Below are 27,869 nucleotides of genomic sequence, written 5' to 3'. Positions count from 1 at the left end.
TTAACATTGGCAAAAAACGATTACAAAAACTTAACATTTTTGAACCGTTAGATTTCTTTTTAAAGATGCCAACAATTTTTATCTATGTTAGAAGTTTTCAAATGAGCTGAGTGTTTCATAACTACTAAAAATTAGATTTGAATTCATTTTGTAGGTGAAGTTTTTACGTCATTTATTTTTATTTTTAAGTAGCTAATTTAAGTAGCTACTTATATATATATATAATTATATATATATATATATATATATATATGGTTTGTCTAGAGTGCCACTCTAATATTGCCACTCTTATCTCACACTTCTCCTCAGCCGTCCGATCCCACCTCAAGATCTGATGATCTAATTCACTCAAAAATCGCGAAATTTCAAAATTTCAAAATATTTCGGAAACCAAAAAACGAAAAAATGCGAAATGTTTGATCATCTCTCACGGTCGTCTTCTTCTCCACCCGAAATTTTCGAATCTAGAAAAATGTTTACCAAACAATTAATCAATTTTCGATCAACAAGAACATTATTCCTTTCTCAATTTTCGATCTAAGCTTCTTATAACTAGATCTCTTCGATGGTTTGGCATACAAGAGAAGCTCACCAGGCTCAAAGTCCAATCTCAAGATGTAAGCAATTAAAACCTCAAATCTATTTTATAATATTTATTCATCCTTTTTTATTTTTTTATAATGTTTTCTGGTTTAGGATAACATCTGTAAGTTTTGCTAAGAAGAGTTTACCACCATCTCAAATCGGTGTGTTTCTTCGTGATTATCACGGTATCGCTCAAAGATTCGTCATATCGCGTAAAGATTCCAAAGGCTCATCTTGTGCAACAAAACTGATAAAGTGATCAAGCACACCAAGGAGTTCATCGAGAAACAAATTGGAAAAGGAACCGTAAAGTTAAAATGGTTAGAGAATTATTGTATGCCTATTAGAAATAAAAATATGTATGAATTGACATGTTGAAAAACAAATTGTGGTTAATAGAAGCAAAGCAAGTCCGAGATACCGTTTAATTGTTTCTTGTCTTCGCATATTGTTAGCGTGTGGTTATTAGTGCTTGTGAATTTAGTTTGTATAGTAGATTATGAAACTTACTGTTTTGATTGTTTTGATCGTTATAATGATACCCATTTATTTGTTTAAGTTTTTTAGAGATGCCCATATGATTATTTAGCAAGTTTGCAGTATTTTTTAGTTCATTTAATAATGTTTGTTTCTTTGAGCTAAACATTATTAATGACTGATTTAAGCTATAGGTTTTATGAGCTTGTTCAGCGATAACTTGTTTACTTTGCCGACACACAAAGGTACTAAAACACACTTACTACAACATTAGTTAGTTCCAACTTCCAAGTGTTTGATGCCAGCAATTTCGAAAGTAGTGATAGGATTATTTAAAGAAAATTTTCTTGTTTAGAATGGCGCAAATGGAAGATACATACAGAAAGAAAGTCGCAACACTTCTACAGGCTCTTTTTGAATGGGAAGACCTTTAAGAAGCCTCGTCGTCCATATGAGAAGGAGCGTTTGGATGCAGAACTGAAGCTTGTTGGAGAGTATGGGCTATCTGACGTTCTACCCTGCAGGTGATGAATCCCTCCTTAACGGCACCACTTATTCCGGCAACTGCATCACTGACGACAAACGAAGATTTAGAATTATCCATGGCAATCGCTACCTATATCCATTCCTCCTCCATGGACGAGCGACCACTGCATCCCAATGCACACAAGAGCATTCTAGACAACAAACCAGTTTATTGGATCAACTCGTCAGAAAATAGCTCCAACAATCGGGGCCCTACGAGAGGACCTGCATCTCCTCTAAGGAGTAGTAGCAGGAAGTAGTAGCAACAGGTGGTCGTACAAGCCATCCCAAGTTGGGTACAATGGATGGGATGTGCCTGAAGGTGGGCCTAGTAACAGTGAAACTCAGCAGAGCATACCTTCAACATGTGTGATATGTTTGGATGCTCCAATAGAGGGGGCTTGCATCCCTTGTGGTCATTTGTCTGGATGCATGTCATGCCTGATTGAGATCCAAGGTAAAAGTGGGGTGCCCAAATTTGCCAAGCCAAGATAAAGCAGGTTGTAAAGATCTATGTTTTTTGAGTGTTAGTGAAAGATGCTCTATTGCTTTTATGGCCTTGTGTAATTGTTTCTTATGTCCTCAAAATACGCTAGTTGCATAATATATGTAACATAAGTCTATGTACAACATATGCGTATGAATTTAGTACTAAATCTTTGATAGAGTTTCCTGTTTCATTATTTATCTTCTTTCTACTGACAAGATTTGCCACTTGCAAAGTTCTATTGAACGATGTTTTGCCTGTATTGAAATGGGTAATTTTGCGGTAGTGAATGAGCAAATAAAACAAAACGCAGCAGCGTTCGAGAACTGCAATGGCCGAGAACTAAAATACCAAGTGTCCGCCAATGTCTTCTTCCAAAATGGTGGTTTGCTTCTTAGAAGTGATATATTATCATACTTGATCGAAGTTCCATTTCACATTCAATCTGAAAGGTCTTACCATGTGATAAATTACACAAAAGAATTTTCAAAACTATAATTACAGAAGTTTAGAACTAAAATCATTCGAATTTTCAAAACCTGAATTCTTGACATCACAAATGTGAACCGATAACCCGCTTTGAACCTTTGATAAATTAAACAAGAAAATAAGCATCATAATTTATATGGCCCCAAGTTGTAAAAGTGAACGTCTAATGTGAACATCAACCAACATTTCACGCAGAAAAAAATAAAAGTTCATTGACTAAAATCATGTCCAGTTTTAATGGAACATAAATTACTTCCACCTATAAACGTAAACTAAGATTACGCATCCACTGTATATTGTATAAACTCCAAAACTTATTTTCCCCTTGGAATGGATTCCAATAATTTGATTGCTCAGTGTATGTTACAAAACTATCAAACACCTTCAACAATCAAATGAAGTCTCACCAATAAACAACCTAAAACCATTTCAATGCCTCACATATTCCCTGATGAATTGCTCAAGCCGAGATATTTATTTCACTGTCAATCCGGAAGACTCTGCCATCACCTTGTTGTTATGACAGGGGAAATGAGAAGGGTTCACCAGCCACACCAAGTGTAAATTCATTGGTTATATCCGCTTCTAAGAGAGCGGTTCTTGATGTCCGCAAACTTGTCTCTCAGAAAATCAGACATAAATGGGTTCAAAACAAATTGAAACCCACATCACAAACATCGGAAAAGAAACACGGTAAAGGATGCCACAACCACAAATAAAAGACGCGTCAATTCATTCGGCCTTGGTGAGATGAGTTGATGTCCTTGAGAAAAAGTTGAAACACACCATTAAGCGCACAACAAGCACACTAATTTCTAAATGAATGTGGAAGCAAAACAGAATTCGGCCGAGTTCACCGAATATGCTAGTTAAAACTCCGGCGAGTTCACGAATATGCTACTTTCACCAACTCGGCGAGTTCACCGAATATGCTAGTTCAAAACTCGGACAGAGTTCACCGAATATGCTACTTCACCAAACTCTGATAGAATTCAAAACTCTGATAGAGTTCACCAAATATGTTAGTTCAAAACTTTGATAGAGTTCAAAACTCAGACAGAGTTCACCGAATATGTTACTTCACCGAACTCTGACAGAATTTAAAACTCTGACAGAGTTCACTAGAATATGCTAGTTCACCGAACTCTGACAGAGTTCACCGAAATTGTCGCCGTCTTTAAACGAGGATATCAATCATATGAACAGAGATAACAATAAGCATCACGAAAATAATTGAAATCCAGAAGAGTGGGATTACTAAAAACTATTAAGGCAGTATAAGATGACTATTTGTAAATACAAGCAACTTCAAAGAAACACAATGTCGGTCACTTTCTACTGACGATTTGGTCTACTCTCACTTAATAGTTTGTGTTTGCACTTGAATGTCAATTTGATCGCTTATTCACACAACGGCCTATACCTGGTTTACTTGTTTAAGATTCATAATAGCAACTACTCTACAAAAAGAATATTACAATCATTAATGATGTAGAATGGTAAGTATGAGCAAACTGGTCTGAATTGAATCCCAAGGTTCCTGGAATGCTTAGGCTAGAGCCTACAGGATTGGTCGTATATAGGTCTGATGTGCACTGGAAAGGTTTAAACACTTATATCATGAATGAAGAAATTGTACCAAGTATGACTAACAGCCTTATCCACATCAAGATGTGAGCCATAAGAAATAGATACTTCAAAGTTTTAGCAAGTTACCAATAATTATCCGTCCACACGTCTCCCCATCCTTAGTACGAAATATAGCCTAAAATGAATGATTACACAAGAGAAAAGAATTAAAATAGAATGAATGAAAATAGGATGCAAGACTCACCTTCTTGAAAAAATTCATCCAAGCAATAGGCGCTTGTCCGGATCCATAACATTGAACAACAAAACAAAATGAGTTAAGAATTCCAAGAAGCACTAAAAATACACGAAACAAAGCCTTCAAACAGAGTGAGTCTAGAGTAGAATCTTTCACTATGCACTAGTAATACCTCCACTTGTTCGACAAGTCCAATATTCAAGTGGCATTGTTGCACTATCTCCATCAGAAAGCAGAGTAGAAGAAGCGCATTGCTTCACTAACTTATCATCCTCATATCGCGTGCCGGCTACTTCCCAAAGTCTTGAAATTAGCCTAGGCTTCCAATTCTTCAAGAATTTCAGGTGCAAGCCCTACAACCCCACAATATAAAGCAACCATTTTTAAAACTAAAATACAAAAACAAGTGAATAAATAAATAGAAAACAAAATGGATTAGTACCGTGAGCCTTGAGAATATGCAAGATCTTTAGCACGAGTAACACTTTTGACCTGAGCGATACCGTGATAATCACGAAGAAACACACCGATTTGAGATGGTGGTAAACTCTTCTTAGCAAAACTTACGGATGTTATCCTAAACCGTAAAACATTATAAAAAATAAAAAAAGGATGAATAAATATTATAAAATAGATTTGAGGTTTTAATTGCTTACATCTTGAGATTGGACTTTGAGCCTGGTGAGCTTCTCTTGTATGCCAAACCATCGAAGAGATCTAGTTATAAGAAGCTTAGATCGAAAATTGAGAAACTTTCTCGAGACTCAATAATGTTCTTGTTGATCGAAAAATTGATTAATTGTTTGGTAAAAGAGTTTTTCTAGATTCGAAAATTTCTGGAGTGGAGAAGAAGACGACCGTGAGAGATGATCAAACATTTCGCATTTTTTCGTTTTTTGGTTTCCGAAATATTTTGAAATTTTGAAATTTCGCTATTTTTGAGTGAATTAGATCGTCAGATCTTGAGGTGGGATCGGACGGCTGAGGAGAAGTGTGAGATAAGAGTGGCAATATTAGAGTGGCACTCTAGACAAACCGATATATATATATATATATATATTTTATTATTTTTTTTTTTTTGGATTAATAATAGATACAAAGAATTTGGTATGGCGGGTTAATGGATTACCATTATTGACCAATCCTATAAGTTGGTTACCCTAATTGACGGAAAAAAAAATCGGTGCCTCAATTGAAATTTAGGGGTTAGTTCGTTAATTACCCAATCTATTTGGGTATATTTCATTCTTTTTTGTGAGTGATTTATTCTTTGTGAGTGGTTGAGAGTTGATTGTTGTGTACAGTCAAATCAACTCCTTTTGTAACATTCTTCTTCAACTAGTGGAACCATTGATCTCACCATATGTGGACATAGGTAATTAGGTATCAAGGCCGAACCACCTTAAATCCTTGTGTCATTGTGTCGTTGTGGTGTGTGTTATTTACTTTCTCTTTACTTGTTTTATGTTTTGTTAGTTGATACTGTTACTGGGTTATTGTTGGAACATTTGTCTTAGTATAAGGTTGATTTTGTGTTGTCATTCGCTTCTGCATTTAGTCGCAACAGTTACATTCACTATTCCACCACCAGTGGTTTTGTTAAGTTCAGGACTCATACAATAGCTATAAATGAATCTAAGAAGATTTTCAACTTCCTCTTCTCTCTTGCCATGAAGCCACTTTAGTCTAGCAGGGCTAAGCAACTCAGATGGCCACAACCCTCATTTTGTTTACACTAATACCCCAAAGGTGTAGTGACTATGTACTGACAAGAACCCACAACTTGTACGTGTACTCGGTTGCCATTGTTATAGGCCTCGACGAGAAGAGGGCATCCAATCAACAAACAAATATGCACTACACCACTAGTTTAAGATCCATCATCTATCCTGTGACACCTTCTATTTAGTTGCTAGAAATGAGTTTCAACTTTAAATTTAGTTCAACGATTGTTGCTATTAGGATAAACTTGCCCGTTCTATGAACTCCAAAAAAAACTTTACCATGAAAAACAATGAATTAGAAGCTGATTTTTAGTGGAGATGTTCTCCCCACAATATAGTTCATCCTTAAAAAAAATCAACACATTTGAAAATGTCTAGACGTATCAAAATTTGCATACAATGTTATAAATTTATCAAACGGTCCAAAATTTTCAAATTTCAAGACAACTTTGACAAGGTTAAACATTTTCGTTTGGGCTGATTTTTTGTAGGGAGATTCTCCATTATGAGAAGACTATCTTCACCAAAAATCAATCATCAATTCATCTTATAAATACACTTTTAATTTGGTGGTGGAATTCATATTAGGTTGAGTTCATATAATGGGCTTGTAGTATAAATTTATATAGTATATATATGTTTATTGAAAATTTAATATATATTTATACAAATAAATTTTGTTTTTTCCTTTCTCTTCAATTAATTTTACCACGGATTTAATTGTCATTTATCATATTCTAGTGAAATTCTCAGCCTATTGTCTCACTCTAGGCAAAATCTAGCTTGGCCGTCTTCTAGTGTCTGGAATGTAGAAAGCTGTATTTTGCTTTCCATGTATAGGGCGCGACCTGCGCTCAGATATAGTGTATATAGGGCGCGACCTATGTCTCAGGCTTTCGAGATGTCTAATAGCTAGAGCGCGACCCGCGCTCTTCTCTAGCCTAAATAGAGCGCGCCCCGTGTTTCTCAAGCCACCGAATTGTTTTGTTTCCGATTTTGTAAACTCTATATAAACAATTGTAATCTCTTTAGAATTCAATCAAGTAAATATACACTGAATTGAATTAAATCCTCTGGTTCTACATGGTATCAGAGTCGAACCATTGAAATCCGCTGCATTGAATCCTTGAATCTTAAACCCATTATTGAATCCTTGAATCTTAAATCCCTCTCACAAAGTTTTATTTTTTTATTCTCTTCAAAAACCTAAATCATTTTTTTCTGCAATGGCTGAATCTGACAACAATTCTTCAAGTATCATTCATCACCACTACACCCCACAAGACAACTCAGCGTTCCCAAAAACTGTTCCATTAGATGAGTCTAACTATACCATCTGGGCTCCTCTCATGCGGATGCGGATTGGAGCAAGGGGAAAGCTTGGTTATTTGACTGGCGCAAAGGTTAAACTGCTTATGAATTCGTCCGAATATGAAGTTTGGGCAACAGATAATGAAAAGGTAAAAAGGTGGCTTATTGATTCTATGGAGATTTCTCTTATGAACCGTTATATTCGTCTTCCTACTGCAAAAGATATTTGGGAGGCTGTGGAGAAGACCTTCTATGATGACTCTGATGAAACTCAAAATTTTGAATTGAATACGAAGTGCTTTGAAGCGAAGCAGAATGGGAGACTTATTCCTTCCTATTACAACGAATTGGTGGCTATGTTCCAGGAGATTGAGCAGAGGGTGACCTCCTAGAATAACAGTGTTGAAGTTGTAGTCCATGAAACGTCCACGATGTCCAGAATGCATGTTCATATGTTTTTACATGGACTAGATTAGGAGTATGATCAGGTGCGTGGAGAGATCCTTCGGAAAGAACCTAAATTTTCCTTGGAACAAAGCTATGCTTACATTCGTAAGGTACAATCTGAGAAACAGACTATGGGGCGCTCTTTATCAACTGAATCCTCTGTCTTGGCTGTTCATAGCAAGACAACTCCTCCAGTTTTTTCTGGTCCTCCACGCTATCCTAAAGGTAAATCAAATCCTTGGGCAGATAAAAAGTGCGGTGTTTGCGAAGATTTGGGTCATAGCAAGGAGAGATGTTATGAAGTGATTGGTTATCCTGATTGGTGGGACTTCTCGAAGAGGCCACAAACGAATTTAAGCAAGGCCGCCATTGCTAATGTTGTGAATGGAGACAATGCTTCGTCTAGTGTCGCGCAATCAGGTATGAATGGTAAGGCTATTTCGAATAATACATAGATAATTGATTCAGGTGCATTTGACCATATGACAAATGACCCTAACCTTGTGAAAAGTCTTAGACCTTCACCTCAGACCGATGTTTCTACTGCTGATGGTACTCTAACTCCAGTTAGCGGAGAAAGGTCTATTTAGTTATCTAAAACCCTCACTCTTGAATCTGTCTTAGTTATTGCATCCCTTGCCTAACCTATTGTCTGTTTATCAAATTATCCTCGCACTTGCATTTACTGTGACATTCTATCCATCTTTCTGTGTTTTTTAGGACATTCTGACTCGACATATTCTTGGTTATGGTGTTAGAAAGGGGAAACTGTACTACCTGGACTTGACAAAAACTGGAGAGAAACAAAAGAATTTTCTGGGGCAAGCTAATCAGGTTAATAGGGTCGAGAATGCAAAAGAAGTTGTGTGGTTATGGCATCGTAGGTTAGGTCATCTATCTTTTAGTTATTTGAAGAGGTTGCAACCTCAGTTATTTTCAGTTGTTAGTGAGTCTGAGTTTCATTGTGACATTTGTAAACTGGCCAAGAGCCACCGTATTTCATATTCATCAAGTATTAATAGATGTCCTGTTCCTTTTATAAAAATTCATTCTGATGTTTGGGGTCCTGCCAAAGTTTCTTCATTTTTTGGAGCTAGATATTATGTGATTTTTATTGATGATTGCACTCGCATGACGTGGGTGTCACTACTGAAAAACAAAAGTGATGCATATAGGATGTTTACTGATTTTTACAAAATGGTGGCAACGCAGTATCAACAATCTATCAGGGTTTTTCAGTCTGATAATGGTGGAGAATTTGTGAATGGCCTCATGGCTGAATTTTGCCGGTTAATTGGAATTCGTCACCAAACCTCCAATTCTGGTACCCCCCCAACAAAATGGTTTAGCCGAACGGAAGAACAGGCAGTTGTTGGAGGTTGTTCGTGCTTCCTTGTTTGGCATGAATGTACCTCGATCCTATTAAGGTGAAGCGATGAAATCAAGCGTGTTATATGTTATCAACCGTGATTCCCTCACGGGTAATTGAGTTCCAGAATCCTTATCAGAAACTCCATACCCTTTTGTCCATCCCATCTATGCCTAACTTGGAGCCTCGGGTGTTTGGATGTACAACTTATGTTCATATCCCACAACCAGAACAAAGTAAACTTGATCCTCGTGCGAAGAAGTGTATTTTTGTGGGTTATGCAGAGTTTCAGAAGGGGTATAGGTGTTATGATCCGATTATTGCCAAGATGTATATATCCCTTTGATGTCTCATTCCATGAATCGGACTTCATCATTACTTTCGAGGGAGTTTCCCAGTCTTCCTTCGGGGAGAGTGGCGTGAAGGGAATCGATGTCTTTGGAGAATTGGAACACTTGGAGGAACGATTTGAAGTTCCCGAAGTAGAAATTGATCCCCGTAATAAAGAGAGACAAGCATGATCCGGATGTATCCGAACTCAGTAGTATATGACATTTCCCATTCTACATCAATAACTGAAGATCTCGATCGAATGCTCCACCTCGGTACCTCCTATAACCTTTAATGAAGTCATTTGGGGTAGAAAGTCTTGAACCTAGACAATCACAAAAGCTAGTAAGGGAGTTCCTAAGAAACAATATGAACTGGACATCAAAGCCAATGCTAAATACCCTATAGCTAACTATATGTCTAACCATAGCCTTTACAAACCCATGCATTTGTCATAAATCAATTGTTCATCAGATCTATTCCTAGTAACGTGCGCGGGATGCTTTGAAAGATTCAAAATAGAAAAAAATCAATGAATGAAGAATTGGAAGCCCTTCAAAAGAATGTAACATGGGAGGTAGTTGATATGCCCGTTGGAATGAAGATCGTTGGATGTCGTTGGGTGTTTACCGTGAAGCTTAATGCAGATGGAACTATTGATAGATATAAAGCGATTGGTTGCCAAAGGGATACACACAAATTATGGAATTGATTATAAGGAGACTTTCGCTTTTGTAGCGAAAATCAATACAACCGGATTTTAATTTCACTTTGCGAAGAAATGAGATTGACCCTTTGCACCCACTTGATGTGAAGAATGCATTCCCCGAATGGGAACTTGGAGGAGGAAGTATACATGGATATGCCTTCAGGTGTGAAGAACCATCCCAAAGATGTTGGGAAGGTGTGTAAACTGAAGAAGGCTTTATATGGCCTGAAATAGTCTCCAAGAGCTTGGTTTGAAAAACTTACACAGTTAATGAAAGTTTTTGGGTACAAACAAAGCAATTCTGACCATATATTGTTTATCAAACACAAGGATGGTAAGATTACAGCTCTAATTGTATATGTTTATGACATGATCGTTACAGGAGATGATCCGAAGGAAATAAATGAATTGCAGAAGTATTTGTCGAAGGAATTTGAAATGAAGGATCTAGGACAACTGAAGTATTTTCTGGGTATTGAAGTTGCAAGGTCTAAAAAGGGGATTTCACTCTCACAGAGGAAGTATGTCCTTGATTTGCTTGCTGAAACCGGGATGTTGGATTGCAAACCGATGGAGACACCCATTGAGATGAATCAAGGACTCGCCATTCATTCTGACCAAGTTCCTACTGATAAAAGCAGGTATCAACGTCTTGTAGGAAGGTTAATCTATCTATCTCATACTAGACCTGATATTGCTTATGTTGTGAGTGTGGTTAGTCAATTTATGCATTGTCCTAGTGAAGAACATATGGATGCAGTCTTTCGTATCCTGAAGTATTTGAAAAAAGCACCTAGCAAAGGTTTACTATTTGGAAAGTATGATGCATTGGATATTGTTGGATACACAAATGCAGATTGGGCTGGTGATAAAACTAATAGACGGTCTACATCAAGATATTTCACTTTTGTCGGTGGAAATCTTGTAATTTGGCATAGTAAAAAGCAGAAAGTTGTTGCCAGATCGAGTGCAGAAGCTGAATTTCAAGGTGTATCCTACAAGGTGTTTGACAGCTCAGTTGACAAGTTGGGCATGATTGACATCTATGCACCAAGTTGAGGGGGAGTGTAGAAAGTTGTATTTTGCTTTCCATGTATATGGTGCGACTGCTTCGCCGATATAGTGTGTGTATAGTATGACTGCTCACCGAGGCTTTCGAGATGTCCAGTAGCTAGAGCGCGACCCGTGCTCTTCTCTAGTCTAAACAGAGCGCAACCCGCGCCCCATGTTTCTCAAGCCACCGAATTGTTTTGTTTCCTATTTTGTAAACTTTATATAAACAATTATAATCTCTTTAGAATTCAATCAAGTAAATATACACTGAATTGAATTGAATCCTCTGGTTCTACATGAAATAGGTATAAGTATATGCCATTTTTGGTTAGCTGACTCTGGACTAACATATTTTAGCAAAACCAATTAGCCTAGAGGCGCCCAAAGTCTGCACCAAAATATCCAAGCCATTGCTTTGTTCTTCAATCTAATTTTTTTTTCTAAGTGAGCTAACTTTTGTATTACATAAGAAAAGAATTACAGTTTACACATGTGAGAACCTTGTCTATGCATGTAGGCACTCCAATAGTTATTGAAGAAGATATAATGTAAAATAAAGCTACATTGTAAATTTGTAAAAGGGAGAATGTTATTGCTACCCTATGCATGAACTATGCATAAATGGGGACACACATTTATAACAAATGTGGTCACCCTTCAACATCAAACGTTTCTAGCTAGTATCTAGACCATCTTCAGTCCCACAGTAGTTACCTAGTTAGGTTGTAACTTAGATCTAGTATATGGTGGAGAAACATGAGCTTGCTTCCACCCAGTAGTTCGCTTGGCCTGCTTGCCGTTCTTTTTGCTCAAGACCAGAGTGAATTCTTGTTGGTTTTCTTTCCTGGTATCCTCCAGCCATGCTAGTAATACCAATCAAGCTTCATCATTAACCCTCTGCTAAGACGTTAATAAAACTGCTATCGATTGTGTCTTAGGTTTCATGATTTGTAAATCTCTCAATTTCTTCCTCTTCACTCTCTGAATCATCAACTAGAGCTTGGTAAGCCTTCTTCTAAGAGATATTCTCCACAAGAGTTGGCTCTGGCAAGTTAGTGTATATTCTATCCACCATGTCCCTGTTGGAAATGTGAATGAATTTGTGTCCTCATGGGTTTGAACCCATGACCTTTTGTATCTACTACACTCTAATGTGGGGGGCTTTAGTCCCACATTGGTTACTAAACTTAAGACTCTTAAGTTTATATTGGTTGTGTCCTTATGGAGGATAGTGTAGAGATATAAGGGAGGTGCTCGCAAGGCCTAGGAATGCAAATCCAATCAATTGGGCTTGGCGTGGGTGCGCGCAGTATTGGGCTTGTTTTTGGTCTTCTTTCCAAAACTAAACCGTAATAAGCTTACAAAATCTTTCCTTGATTCGAAATCAAACCATAAAGGCAATAGCCCCGGTCTTGCGTTTTTCAGATCTATAAAACTAAGGTCTCTCTGTTTTAGAAAACACGAAAACACAACATTATTTTCCTCTTATTAAAAACTAACTTGTCCGAGTATCCGGAGAGTTCCCCAGTAAGTGGTCATTGGTGGTGACACGCCATCCATCGTTGTATCCTCGGGAGACGACGCTGAGGCCGGCAAAGAACCATACCGGCGGGCGTTTTAAAATCTTAAGGAAATTGTGCGAAAGCAATCCTCGATGATAAGTTTTACTTCCTTTCTTATTACTGTTTTTCGATACTAGATTCATACAATCTTAAGACGAAAAATCGATTGTCTAATAACGATCTGTTATTATCTAGTATTGTGCTCGTTGTTGTTAATACTGCTAAGATGGAAAAACCTAGTGGTAAGTCTGTCAAACCTGAGATTTTTGATGGCAGAAATTTTAAGCTACCGCGCCGATGAAAATGCGGTTTTATCGACTACTCTTAAATTGTTGAATGGATTTCATTGTGAAACCCGCTTACAATGAAAAAATGAAGAGGAACCCGGCCGCTACGGTGGTGTGGAGAGATGGGAAAAGAAAGACTATTTATGTAGAAATTATATACTTGATTGTCTTTCCTTGATTTGTATGATGTTTATCTTTGTGTGTAATGACCGCTACTGAGAATTGTGGAGTTTACTTGATAAGAAGTATGCTCACGAAGATCACGTGTTCTAAGAAGTTTCTTGTAGGAAAGTTTCGAATTCAAGATGGAAGATGGGAAATCTGTTGTTTCTCAAGTGGAGGAGCCGCAAATAATTATTCATGATTTTGCGGGAAGGTTATAAAATCTGCAAAGGCTTCCGTGTTGCTTCCATCATTGAGAAACTCCTTCCTCGTGGAAGGAGTACAAAAAAATCTCAAACATAAGAAGAAAGAGATGACCCTAGAAGATCCGATCGTCAACCTTCGGATCGAGGAGGATAACAGGAAGGCTGAAATCAATGTGGAGACTTCAGAAATGAAGGCTAAGGCTAACCTGGTTGAAGGTAACGCTGCTAGTTCTTCTAAGTCTAAATCAACTAAATTCCCCGTCAAAAAGAAACCATATGCAAACAAGAATAAACAGTCCCAACCTCACTTTAAAAAGAAACCTTACAATCCTGAAATTCATTGCTATGTGTGCGGATCTCGAGGTCATATAGCCCCGGACCAGAATTCAAAAAGGTCCTAATGATGGGAAGAAAGACAAGGCACAAGCAAATGTAGTTCAGATGGTAACTTTTCTCATTGGGGTTCTTGAGGTTAACTTGGTGAAAGTAACATGATATTTGGTGGGTAGACACCGGGGCTACCAAACACATCCGGTGGCACTAAAAGTGCATTTAGATCCTTCACTCCTACGGGAGAAGGAGAAAGTCTGTTCATGGGTAACTCATCCGCTTCAGAGTTAAAGGAAAAAGGACTGTTAATTTGAAGTTCACTGAAATGTTCTTAATTTGAAGGATGTTCTTTATGTTCCCCGATATTAGGAAAAATCTGGTTTCGGTTCCCTTTTAAGTAAGAAGGGGTTCAAACTTGTCTTTGAGTCGGACAAATTTGTTCCGACTAAAGGGGAACCTTTGGGGTAAAGGTTATTTAGATGAAGGCTTGTTTAAGCTCAATGTAACTGATTTTGAATTTAATAAAGCATCTACTTCTTCTTATATGGTTGAAATATTTGATCTCGTGGCATAGTAGACTTGGACACGTTAATAATGTTTCAATTAAAAACCGATGCATCTAGGTAACATATCCAAGAATACTATTTCTGAAAATAAGAGATGTGAAGTATGTGTAGAATCTAAATATGCTAGGAAACCTTTCAAAAAGGTAGAAAGAAACACTGAGTTGTTGGCATTGATTCACACTGACTTATGTGATCTTAAAGGTTACATGACTAGAGGAGGTAATAAATATTTTGTTACATTCATTGATGATGCTTCACGTTTCTGTCATATTTATCTTCTTAAGAGTAAGGATGATAGCTTAGCTAAATTTATTTCCTTTAAAACTGAAGTTGAGAACCAGTTAGACAAGAAAATAAAAATAGTTAGGTCTGATAGAGGAGGTGAATATTCCGTCCTTTCAATAAATTTTGTGAAAATAATGGTATTGTACATGAGACCACTACCCCCTTATGCTCCCCCATCCAATGGGATAGCAGAGAGGAGGAAAAATAGGACTCTCAAAGATATGATCAATTCAATGATCAATAGCTCACAGGGCTTCTATGAACCTATGGGGAGGCTTTGCTAACGACCCTTATATTCCTCAATAAGATACCTTTTAAAGACACGATAAAACTCCATATGAGATGTGGAAAAATAGGACACCGACTTATAGATTCTTTAAAGTGTGGGGGTGTTTGGCTAAGGTATCTATACCAACACCCAAGAGGACTAAACTTGGCCCTAAACTCAGATTGTGTGTGTTTTTATTATGCATGTAATAATAGCAAAGCCCTACAGGTTTTAGTTTTCAAATCTAAAAATAGATTTGTTGATGATAATACCATTATTGAGTCTAGGGATGCTTTGTCTTTTGAGGATAAATTCCCATTTATTGAGAGATCGGGGAGGGACTCGAGTTCTTCTACACTTGCTCCTAGAGTTCGAGAAGATTCTTCCTGGCTGAAGATGAAATTGAACTCGGAGGAGGAGCAAGACCTAGGACTAACACCTCTTTTGGACCTGATTTCCTTACTTTCTTGGTAGAGGATGATCCTCCGAGACCTATTTAGAGGCAATGTCATCTTCTCGATGCCATTTTTGGAGGAGGCCATTCTAAGTGAATATGAGTCCATTATAACCAATAACACTTGGGAGCTGGTTGAGTTGCCCCCAGTTGTAAAACTATTAGGAATAAATGGTTATTTAGAAAGAAACTTAAAGGGCGATGGATCTATTGATAAATATAAAGCGAGATTAGTAGCAAAAGGCTATAAACAGAGAGAAGGGTTTGATTTCTTTGATACTTACTCTCCCTGTGACAAGGATTACATCTATCGAAATGTTAATAGCCTTTGCTTCTACTTTCGTAATCTAAGTAATTCACCAAATGGACGTTAAAACGGCATTTCTAAATGGGGAATTACAAGAGGAGATATATATGGATCAGCCCGTAAGGGTTTGTCTTAGAAGGCCTTGAGAGAAAAGTTTGTAGGCTAAAGAAATCTCTTTACGATCTCAAACAAGCTCCTAACAAAGGGCATGAGAAAAATTTGATAGTGTGCTAATCTCTAATGGTTTTAATATTAATGAGGCGGATAAATGCATTTATTGCAAATTTGAGGAACAATCCGGTGTAATTATCTGTTTATATGTGGATGACATGTTGATCATTGGAACCAGTTTAGAGACCGTCAATAAGACTAAATCTTTTTTGAGTAAGCATTTTGACATGAAAGATTTGGGTATCGCCGATGTCATTCTTGGCATTAAGATAGTGTATAATTCTGATGGAATTACTTTGTCTCAATCTCATTATGTAGAGAAAATGCTTAAAAGATTTAATCAATTTGACTGTATACCTGCCAGAACACCATATGATCCTAGTATACATTTGACAAAAAATACTGGATTAGGTGTATCTCCTTTAGAGTTTTCTAGGGTTATAGGCAGTCTCATGTATCTTATGAACTGCACTAGACCCGACATAGCTTACTGCCGTAGCAAGCAAACTTAGTAGATACACCATAAATCCCAAAGAATGAGCATTGGGATGCTCTTATCGGGTATTGAGATATTTGAAATATACTTCAAATTATGGTGTTCATTATGGCGATATCCAAATTGTGCTTGAGGGTACAGTGATGCCAATTGGATTGCTGATTCTCGGGAATCTAAATCCACTAGTGGTTATGTGTTCACTATGGCGGGGGTGCAAATGTCTTGGAAATCATCTAAGCAAACTTGCATTGCCCGCTCCACTATGGAATCTGAGTTTATAGCTTTAGACAAAGCTAGTGAGGAAGCAGAGTGGATCAAGAATTTTTGATGGATATCCCGCTTTGGCCTAAACCTCGCTCCACTGCCTCTATTCACTGCGGATAGCCAAGCCGCTATCTTGAGGGCCAAAAATACTTCCTATAATGGGAAATCTCGACATATTAAATTAAGTAGACATAACACTGTCGCGACAGTTGTTAAGAGATGGGATCATAGCTATTGACTTTGTGAGGTCAAAAGAAAATTTAGGCGATCCTTTAACTAAAGGCCCGCTAGAGAGAGCGGGTTTTAGTACATCGAGGGGATGGGGCTAAAGTCTATTAAAGACTAATTGCCTATTTAATTAAATCACCGATAACCGACACCCAACCTTCGTGGAATGGAGATCCCGGGATCAAGGTTCAATGGGGAAACAAGTTATCTCAATTGATTTTCATGGGGGTACTACACCTAGAGTGAAAACTCTCGTACCCATCCCTATGATGTAGTAGTACCTTACGTATCTTTTAAAGGATGAGTGAATACTCTTAATGCTTTCTATAGCTGGTTTTTCCAAATAAGTGTAATGATACAATTACACTCTCGATAGAGGCACCTATATGAGTGAGGAAGTAGAAGCCTTCCTATGAGAACTTATAGGCTTGTTCTCTAGAGCACTCATGAAACCAGGAAGCTCATGGCTATAATGAGCACAACCGAGGGAACTCTATGATGTTTTTGAAGTTATGTGTGTTACCTGTTGACTTGGCTTACATATAGGTTGAACAGTTCAAGACTAAGGTCACCGGGTCAACTAGTAATCCCGACAGACAAAACACCAAGCGAAGGTTCAAGTCGTGATGACACACTTCCGACCCATTCATAACTTCTTCATACTCCGGACATTCTTGTTTTGTTTTTCCTTTCTTACGTTTCTTAATAATTCCATTCATGTGGGGATTGTTGGAAATGTGAATGAATTTGTGTCCTCATGGGTTTGAACCCATGACCTTTTATCTACTACTTCACACTCTAATGGGGGGCTTTAGTCCCATTATTGGTTACTAAACTTAAGACTCTTAAGTTTATATTGGTTGTGTCCTTATGGAGGGATAGTGTAGAGAGATATAAGGAGGTGCTTCTACAGCCACACAAGGCCTCCTTGGTTTGGGGGCTCTCGGGAGGTGGGAGCTCCGAAAAACCTTAGTCTTGGCGGTGCCCACACACGCCGCTTGTGGGGGGGCGAAGTCTTGGGGCTTGTTTTGGTCTTCTTTCCAAAACCTAAACCGTGAATTACAAAATCTTTCCTTGATTCGAGTCAAACCATAAAGGCAATAGCCTGAAGTTGCGTTTTTTCAGATCTATAAAACTAAGGTCTCTCCTGTTTTAGAAAACACGAAAACACAACATTATTTTCCTCTTATTAAAAACTAACTTGTCCGAGTATCTTTGAGAGTTCTGTAGAGTCGGTCATTGGTCGGGTGACACGCCATCCATCCACTGTTGTATCCCGAGACGCGATTGAGGCTTTGCAAAGAACCATACCGGGCGTTTTTTAGTCTTAAGGAAATTGTGCCGAGCACAATCCTCAGTGATAAGTTTTACTTCCTTTCTTATTACTGTTTTTCGATACTAGATTCATACAGTCCCCACTCTCAATAATACCTTGCACAACATTACCTATATCTTGGTTTTGAGTTTTCTCTACTTGCTTTTCTATCTCCTATACTTTCTTGACATCGTCTCCATTGGAGAATCGAAGAATAATATATCCCTTACCTAAAGGCGAAATTTTTACTGGCCCACTCAATCCCCAATTGGAGTTTCCTTCTTCCTGAATGGCCTCTAGTTTAACCTTCTGCATATCCAAGCGAGCGACGAGCGCATGTTTGCAAGCTTTTAAACCCTTCTGCACGGTTTTAGAAGGAAGCCTAATGGAGGGTGTTTCACCTCTTTTACCAGGAATGGGAAGGGATGTGACGTCCACAAATTGGCTCATTCTACTTTTTGCTTTCTCTGCATGTGGGTTTTGGAGTTCCCACTTTCTCAGCAACCACCATCAACCACCATCTCTGCAACCTTCTGATTTGAGGTTGTTTGATTTGGTCCCTTGTTAGCACAATCTTCAATGTCTCCTAAAAATCCCAAGGACAGTACCTAGGCATTGTACCGCTCAGAAATCCCTTTCTCTGGCGGGGGGTCAGAGTTTTCTCTTGAGCTACAGCCTTATAAATACACAAATTTGTTTTGGTAAGTACTGATCATTCTTGTTCTTCAATCTCCATGTTCTCTTAGGCACCTGGAATTTGACCAATCTCAAGCAACTTTACCATTAGTTAATCTTTTCTTCATTCATGTCATTGTTCTTCTTTTTCACTTGGCAATGAGGAATAATCAATAAATTTCAACTATATGATAGCCACCAACAATTCATCGTATATGCTTCCTTTGGACCTAGGATGCATTGTACTAGCTGTTGGGAACATATGCTTCTCATCTGTATAATATGCACTTCATAAGTTACATGACATCAAACATCTGCATCTTTGACTTCATCAAATTAAATACTTATAAATTGCATAAAAAGATTATATAAAGTTATAGGACATCACACGTTTCCATCTTTGACTTCTCATATGCATAGTATAATATGTACTTTAGAAGTAATTGGAATACATGATATTGCTCATTTCTATGAATCTGCACCCATTATCAAATTTGTTGACATATATGAGCTTCTAATATGCTAGTATACTGCTTAGCAGTGGGGGTGTGAGCAGAGAATTGGAGAACTGGAGACGAAGGGTTGGAGATGGAGAATTGGAGAGGGAGAGGGAGGAGGGCGTGGAGAGTGGAGAGAGAGAGGGAGACGAAGAGAAGAAAAATAATGACAGACAGACAGAAACCAACCAAATGACATTTTGGCCACATAACTCCCCTCGGCCCAGAACGTTCGCTCCGCTCACTTGATTAATTAATAGAATTGACCCTTAACATAATTGGAGAAATTGACAATTTAACATGGAATCAGAGACACTGGTTTTTTATTGACCCTACCAGATAAAAATGTTGATGTCCAATCATTCTACCGAACCTCTAAGACTTTAATATATTTATAGAATTGACCCTTCACATCAATTCGAACTTATAAAGAAATTAAATCCAAAATCTTAAAATGATTATATTATATCAAAATGAACCAGGTAGAACAACAATATAGATATAGTAACTCTTCCACAGACGCCAATATAACGGCGGTCTCTATTGATATCATATTCAAATAGGCCTTAACAAGACAACATGAAATGTAGAATTTGCATATCAGTCAAACTGATTAAGAAATTCATGACCACTCGCATATTTCACTTAAGGATAAATCCCAGAACCTTCCACTCCAATTGAAGGTTCAATTTCGAAGTTTGTCCCCTATATAAAAGCTGAGTGACTGATTGACCAAAAAGGGGCACAAAACGAAGAATATATTTGTTGAACCAAAATGGATGATGGGGGAGAGCTTAGTTAGCAATTCAGCGTATGGAAAAAGATTTGAGTGGAGAAAATTGTCCTTAGATCTCAAGTTGCAATTTAGTAGCAAATAGAATTATATTATCTTCGACTTACCTTGGATAACTTTCATCACTTGCTCCTCAGAAAGGTAAATCTTGTCAAGTGTTTTTCCGATGTTCTTCTCCCACAGGGAGACAAGCAGGGGCAGCTAGCTCAAGACAATTGGAGACAAGTTCATTGAAGGAAATGATGTTGCCTGGTGGTTTGATGTAGAGAATCTTGTTCAAGGTTCTTGGATCATCAACTGCTTTAATTGTGTAGGTCCCAATGTTCATTTTCCTTGTTAAAAATCGCTGGCCTGGTAACAGAGAGGATGTAAACATCTACATGTGATTAGTAAACTGGACATGTACCTAATGCATGATGTCTGCTGAAATAGATAGTGAAAAGGTACCTTTTGAGTTTCCACCCCTACGATGACGACTTTGTCTCTAGGAGGAGTTGTAGCTCCAACCTGGACCAATGAGGGGAGAAACCAGTTTGAACCCAAATTTGAGACGACAAAGGTGAAGGGAATCCCTTCGGCCTCAACAAGTCGGCAGATTTTAACCTTGTTTACAAAAAGACTCTTTGCTGGCTCAACGCCATGGCCAAGATCTACATTATTACCATATTTCGAAGGGAAGAATTGTTGGGGTTTAACACCAATACCAATCGATCTCCACTACACAAATAATTTGTATTTGAACTCACTTCTACTCTAGATAAATTCTAAATATTAAGTACAGACTAGCTAACATGCTCAACTCTCTAAACAACTATTAATAACAGATAATAATGTAAAGAAGTAAAACGCATACCACAACACAAAGATATGCCGTAGTTCGGCCAATGGTGCCTACTTATACAAAAGCTAATCCTTTTATAAAGTGGGAAGGAAAATTACAATCACTTATTTCAGTCTCTCGTCTTACTAGATCACTCCTCTCTCTTTACAGGTTTGTCTATCTGTAAATGTTATCTCTCAATCTTGATTGCTTTCAAGATTGGGTTTTCTCTATCTTGTGTTGTCTTAGTTCGTGTTGGTTCTGTCTTAGGTTTTGCCAAAAACCCAAAACCTCATATTGCAAACTCGCGGTTTTGCAAAAATAGAAATTCTAACGAAAATAGGCATGCATGCGCCGCTTCGGTAAAAGCCAATGTCGAAAGTCGCGCGCCTAAAAAACACTGTAAGTTGTCCACGACATGGGGCGCGTCTTGGCGTCTTCGAAAGCAAGACCAAAATCCGAAAGACGCGATCGGCGCCAAAATCATCACGCAGACTAAACTTCTTTTCATCCTCATGTAAGGGATAACTCCAACACTCTCCCCCTCCCGAACAATGAGGGGGGATACCTCCATGTAATTTCCAAATCAACAGGAGGAGTCTGCTACCATTCCGGCGATAACACAGCAAACATCAAACTTACCTTTTGGTAACACTTTGGTCATCGTATCCAACCCGTTCTTGTCGGTATGGATCTTCTCAATACACAAATGCTTGTCTTCGAGCACTTCTCTAATCCAATGATAACGCACATGTATGTGATTGGATCTTGAATGAAAACTCGAATTCTTGCTCAAATGGATGGCGCTCTGACTGTCACATAGAACTACAAGATGTTTCTACTTTAGCCCTAGTTCATCGAAGAACCTCTTCATCCATAACATCTCTTTGCAACACTCAATGGCTGCAATATACTTTCTGTAGTGGAGAGGGCAACACACTTTTGCAACTTAGATTGCCAAAAACCGCTCTCCCCGCAAAGTAACCCGGATATCACTGAGGTGGACTTCATTGAATCAACATCACCGCCATGTCCGCATCGATTCAGCCTTCAAGTAAGGGCTTACTTCCACCAAAACACAAACACGATTTGGAACTGCCCTTGAGATATCTTAATATCCACTTAACACCTTCCTAATGCTCCTTACCCGAATTTGACAGAAATCGGCTTACAACACCAACGGTGAAAGCAATATCCGGTCTTGTACACACCATTGCATACATCAAACTGCCCACTGCGGATGCATAAAGAATCTTTTCCATCTGACTCTGCTTATGCTCACCCTTTAGACACATCTCTTTGGTCATGCAGAATTGGCCACCAAGCGGACAACTGAGTGGCTTCGCTTGATCCATGTTGAATCTCTTCAACACCTTCTCAATGTAGCTTTCTTGAGAAAGCCACAACTTCCCACTCTTTTGGTCATGAGTGATGCGCATTCCAAGTATCTGCTTTGCTTGACCCAAATCCTTCATCTCAAAGGACTTACTCAAGTCTTTCTTCAGCTTGAATATCTTGTTGACATTTGGGCCAACTATCAACATATCATCCACATACAACAAGAGCACAATGAAATCCTTGTCTGGAAATTTCTAAACAAACACACAATGATCGGAAGCAGACTTCTTGTATCCTTGCTTTGCCATAAAGGAATCAAACTTTATGTACCACTGTCTTGGTGCTTGCTTCAACCCATACAAGCTCTTTATCAGCTTGCATACTAGGTGCTCCTTGCCTTTGACCTCAAACCCCTATGGCTGGTCTATGTAGACATCTTCTTCAAGGTCTTTGCGAAGAAAATTTGTCTTAACATCTAGCTGCTCAATCTCCAGGTTCATATTTGTGGTCATACCCAATACCACCTGGATAGAAGTCATCTTCACTACAGGAGAGAAAATCTCACCAAAGTCAATACCTTTCGTTTGACCAAATCCTTTCACAACAAGGCGAGCTTTGTGCCTTGGGTATAGATTATTCTCCTCATGCTTGACTTTGTAGATCCACTTATTCTTGAGAATTTTTCTTCCTTCCGGTTTCTCAACTAACTCATAAATGTGATTATTATGCAAAGAATACATCTCATCATGCATGACCTTCAGCCACTTCTCTTTGTCTGTACCTTCAAGAACCTCTTGATAATACATAGGTTCTCCACCATCAGATAGTAAAACATACATATGTGGTGGATACCTGGTTGAAGCTTGTCTCTCTCTGTCTGACATCCTTGCCCCATCTGCTGGTGCCTTAGGAGGATGTACTTCTGCTTGCTCTGGTGGTGGTTCATGCACTTCATCTGCATATTCCATATCAATAGGTTATATTCTATCATGAGCAATATAATTCTCATCATGAGCTTCAAGCCCATGATTCTCTGCATTCTTAATACCTTCTGCACGTTCCATAGTATGAACTTCTGGATCTGAATCAACAAGATCATTAGTGAAAGCTTGTAGCTTCTCACTCTCCTCGAAATTGCTATCGTTTCGTCTTCCAAGAACACAACATCTCGATTTAGGATTACCTTCTTGTTAATCAGATTATAGAGTTTGTAGCCAAACTTTTCATCACCATAACCCAAAAAAATGCATTGCTTGGCTTTCTCATCAAGCTTAGATCTCTCATCCTTCGGAAATGCACAAATGCCCTGCACCCAAATACCCTCAAGTATCCATAATCAACATCTCTGCCTGACCATACTCTCTCTGGATAATTACTATTCAGAAGCTTTGACGGCGATAGGTTGATCACATGTTGTGCGCATTGCTTCTACCCAGTAGCTTCTATGTAGCTTAGAGTGAGACGACATGCATCTCATCCTCTCTATAATGGTACGATTCATCCTCTCGGCTATACCATTTTGCTACGGAGTTTTGGGAACGGTCTGCTCATGATGAATCTCATGACTCTAGCAATACTCTTCAAATGGCCCAATGTACTTACCCCCATTATCTGAGCGAATACACATCAAAAGCTTCCCTGTCTCTCTTTCCACCATGCTATGGAATTTCTCAAACATGCCAAGTACTTCATCCTTGGTCTTCAGACTATATGCCCATACCTTTCTTGACGCATCATCAATGAAGGTCACGAAGTATAAAGCTCTCCCATGAGACTTTACTTTTATAGGACCACATAAATCTGTGTGCACTAGCTCAAGGACATTGTCCTTTCTGTGAGATGGGAATCTTTGGAAAGACACCCTGTGTTGCTTTCCTACCAAACAGTGAGTACATTTATTTAAATGTGTACTTTTGATGTCTGGCAAAGCCTTTTGCTTGGCAAGAACTTTCATGCCTTTTTCGCCCATATGACACAGTCTCTTGTGCCATAGTTTGGAGGAAGCTTCTTCTTCTGCCGCATTTACTTCTGCTTTACACAAACTAGCCTGTGTTTTGTAAAGAGTGCAAGTTTTCTTCCTTTCGGCTGCTACAATGGAACCTCTGCTCAGTTTTTATACCCCGTTACCAAACGAGTTTACAAAGCCATAATCATCTAACTTTCCAGAGGAAATTAAGCTTAGTCGAATGTCAGGGACATGTCTTACATCCTTGAGTGTCAAGGTGTCTCCGACATTGGTTTCTATATGAACATCCCCAATTCCTACAATCTTCGAGACTCCACTGTTACCCATCTTCACTTCACCATATTCACCACAGTTGTAGATAGTGAAAAATCCCCTATGCGGTGTGACGTGATAGGATGCTCCTATATCTATCACCCACTCTGTATCCTGGCATGAGGTACTAAGACAGCAATCACCACAATCTGACACAATTCCTATTAGACAATCATCGACTAGTGCAGTAGTATCTCTGCCTGAGTTTTTGTTCCCCTTTACCATGTCTTCATATACACAGTTATTCTTCTCATCCCTCTTCAGTTTTCTGCACTCATATCTGAAGTGACCCTTGGTAGCACTTTGTATCCTGGCATAAGGTACTAAGATAGCACTCACCACAATCTGACATAATTCCCACTAGACAATCATTGACTAGTGCGGTAGTATCTCTGCCTGAGTTTTCGTTCCCCTTTACAATGTCTTCATGTACACAGTTATTCTTCTCATCCCTCTTCAGTGTTCTGCACTCATATCTGAAGTGACCCTTGGTAGCATAGTAATAACATTGCCTCTTTGCCTTAAGAGTTCTAGCTTCATCCCTAGATTTGCTTTTGTCATCACCTCTAGAATGAGATGGTTTTCTGCTTCTACCTCTCCCCCGTTTCTCTGTGACAAGGATCTCTGTGTGAGAGGAGCTGCTTCTTGAACTCCTTCAAGTCTCCTCATTCAACAAAGACGCGGTAGCCATCTCCATGGAAATGATTCCATCTTTAGCTGATCCGTGTAGAAAAACTGCTAATGTCTCCCAACTTTCAGGTAGAGAGCCTAATAGAAACAAAGGCTCAACTTCATCTCCCATATTAATCTTCATCAAATGCAACTGATTGATGGTATTTTGTACTTCATTAAGATGCTCAGACATTGAAGAACCTTCTTGGTACTTCGTGTTGGCAAACTTCTTAACGAGCAGCACTTTGTTTCCGCCCGACTTTCTCTCATAGAGGTCTTCGAGTTTCTTGCACAAGCCAAAAGTTGTAGTCTATTGGGATACATGATAAAAGACACTGTCATCAATCCACTGTCGAATGTACCCAATTGCTTTTCTGTCAAGCTTGCTCCACTCAGCCGCAGCAACCGATTCTGGTTTTTTCCATCCATTCTCAATGGGTTGTGCCAAGTCCTTATAGTAAAGCAAGTCTTCCATCTTGGCTTTCCAAATGGTGTAGTTCTTCCTATTCAGACTCATCATGCGAGTGTTCACGGAATGGTCTTTCTCTACAAGTTATTTAAACTCAAATCTTCTCTCAGGAATTTTGTCAAACACATTCCGACACAAATTTGGATAACACCCTAGGTTAATTTAACCAAGGCTCTGATACCACTTGTTGGGGTTTAACACCAATACCAATCGATCCCCACTACACAGATAACTTATATTTGAACTCACTTCTACTCAAGACAAATTCTAAATATCAACTACAACCTAGCTAACATGCCCAACTCTCTAAACAACTATTAACAACAGATAATAATGTAAAAAAGTAAAACGCATACCACAACACAAAGATATACCGTGGTTCGGCCAATGGTGCCTACTTTCACAAGAGCTAATCTTTTTATAAAGTGGAAAAGAATATTATAATAATTTCTTTTAGTCTCTCACCTTACTAGATCACTCCTCTCTCTTTACAGGTTTGTCTCTCTGTAAATGTTATCTCTCAATCTTGATTGCTTTCAAGATTGGGTTTTCTCTCTCTTGTGTTGCCTTGGTTCGTGTTGAAATATAAAATAGTTATTTCTTGTTCATTTCGATTTTGTCATTTAAAATTGTTAGATCTAATTTCAGTTGTTGTTATTCAATTCTTAGTTATTAATTTAGAATTCAATTATTGTTTAGTTAAATTTAATAAAGTTATAATTTTTATATTACGTCTAGTTTTAATTCACATCGTAGTATAATTCTCACCATTGCTCTCATTAGACTTTGAATATATTAGTCAATCTAGGAAACTTAAATGCTAAAGAACTAAGAGTGGAACGAACTTTTTACTCCACTTTATTTTGATAGAATTGAGAGTATAGAAATCTTTGATAGCAACGCGTAATTAAGTTTAGTTTCACTTGCGTTTTGAGTTTCATCGTTCATTTCGTAGGTAAATTATTCAATTTTATGTTTATCAAATGGCGTCGCTGCCATCTTAGTACTATTTAGTATTGTTTTATGTAGACTTGATAGTTTTTCAAAGTCCCATAACCCACCCACCCTTGTTTGGATTCTCACTGTGGTTGTCTGTTTCAGACTTTGCAAGTTTCCACGAAAAATTACTCGGAGCGCACCTGCACCCTGGGCAAGCCAAAGTGGAGCGCACCTTGCGCCCACACGCCTAGAATCCCACCCTTTGCCTGAGCGCCACCTGCACCCTACCAAGGCCAACTTGGAGCGCTACCTGCGCTCACACGCCTAGAATTCCAACTTTTGCCTGAGCGCGACCTGCGCCCTTCCTAGGCCTATTCTGAGCGCACCTGCGCCCTCTGCTGAAACTGCCCGATTTCCACAGGTTTGTTTCAAACTTCCATTTCTTTCAAGTTTTCAGTGTTCTAACTTGTTATATACACTGAGCACGCGTACACAAGATGCTATTCATAAGCGAAGCAAGGAAGCTTTCAGGTACTCTTTTCTTCCACACCTCGCATATTCTGTTAGAGGTTCATGCTAGCATATCAGGATTGCTTGGAGTGTTGTTGTTTTGCATTAAGATTAGTCTTAGCCTTGCATGAGATTAAGGTCAGGCCGAAAAAAAACACCTAATAGAATTAACCGACAATGTCAACAAACACGCCTTTCTAGTATACCACTCACTTCACCTCTAGCTAGCACACCACAAACCACACCTGAGATTATGGCTGAAGAAAGAGAGTCTCCTCTCTCAGACTTTTACAAAGCCTTGAGCGATACCCCGAAATCTTGCATCGTTCTATCAGACCTAGTGGGGCATTTCCGAATCCCTCCAAATATATTTAATTTGTTACCCATTTTTCATGGGTTAGACCATGAAAAACTTTATCAGCACATGCGTAGGATTGACCAAGTCCTTACTACTTTCCACCATCCTTCGGTTGGTGCTGAACAAATTAAACTGAGGGTATTTCCCTTCACCTTAGCCGATAAGGCGGCATCTTGGTTAACTGCCCAAACGCCTAATTCTGTGGACTCGTGGGCTAAACTTGTTCAACTGTTTATGGAACATTTTTACCCACCACTGAAGACCGATGAAATGCTTTCCAAAATT

General features: G+C 38.6%; 1 long non-coding RNA gene and 1 pseudogene across 1 annotated transcript; both read right to left on the bottom strand.

The window, feature by feature from the left end:
- Positions 1-4,101: 4,101 nt before the first annotated feature.
- Positions 4,102-5,113, bottom strand: LOC147492307 (uncharacterized). Its single transcript, XR_015200094.1, has 3 exons — positions 5,048-5,113; positions 4,834-4,968; positions 4,102-4,744 (listed from the first exon to the last, which is right to left on the bottom strand). It is a non-coding gene; the product is annotated as an uncharacterized LOC147492307 (long non-coding RNA).
- Positions 5,114-19,191: 14,078 nt separating this feature from the next.
- On the bottom strand, positions 19,192-21,049 carry LOC147492306 (phenylcoumaran benzylic ether reductase Pyrc5 pseudogene; annotated as a pseudogene).
- Positions 21,050-27,869: the final 6,820 nt, after the last annotated feature.

Source organism: Coptis chinensis, chromosome 6 (assembly GCF_015680905.1).
Source record: "Coptis chinensis isolate HL-2020 chromosome 6, ASM1568090v1, whole genome shotgun sequence".
NCBI lineage: Eukaryota > Viridiplantae > Streptophyta > Magnoliopsida > Ranunculales > Ranunculaceae > Coptis > Coptis chinensis.
Note: the sequence above shows the minus strand (reverse complement) of the source record. Positions and strands in the feature narration are given on the sequence as shown.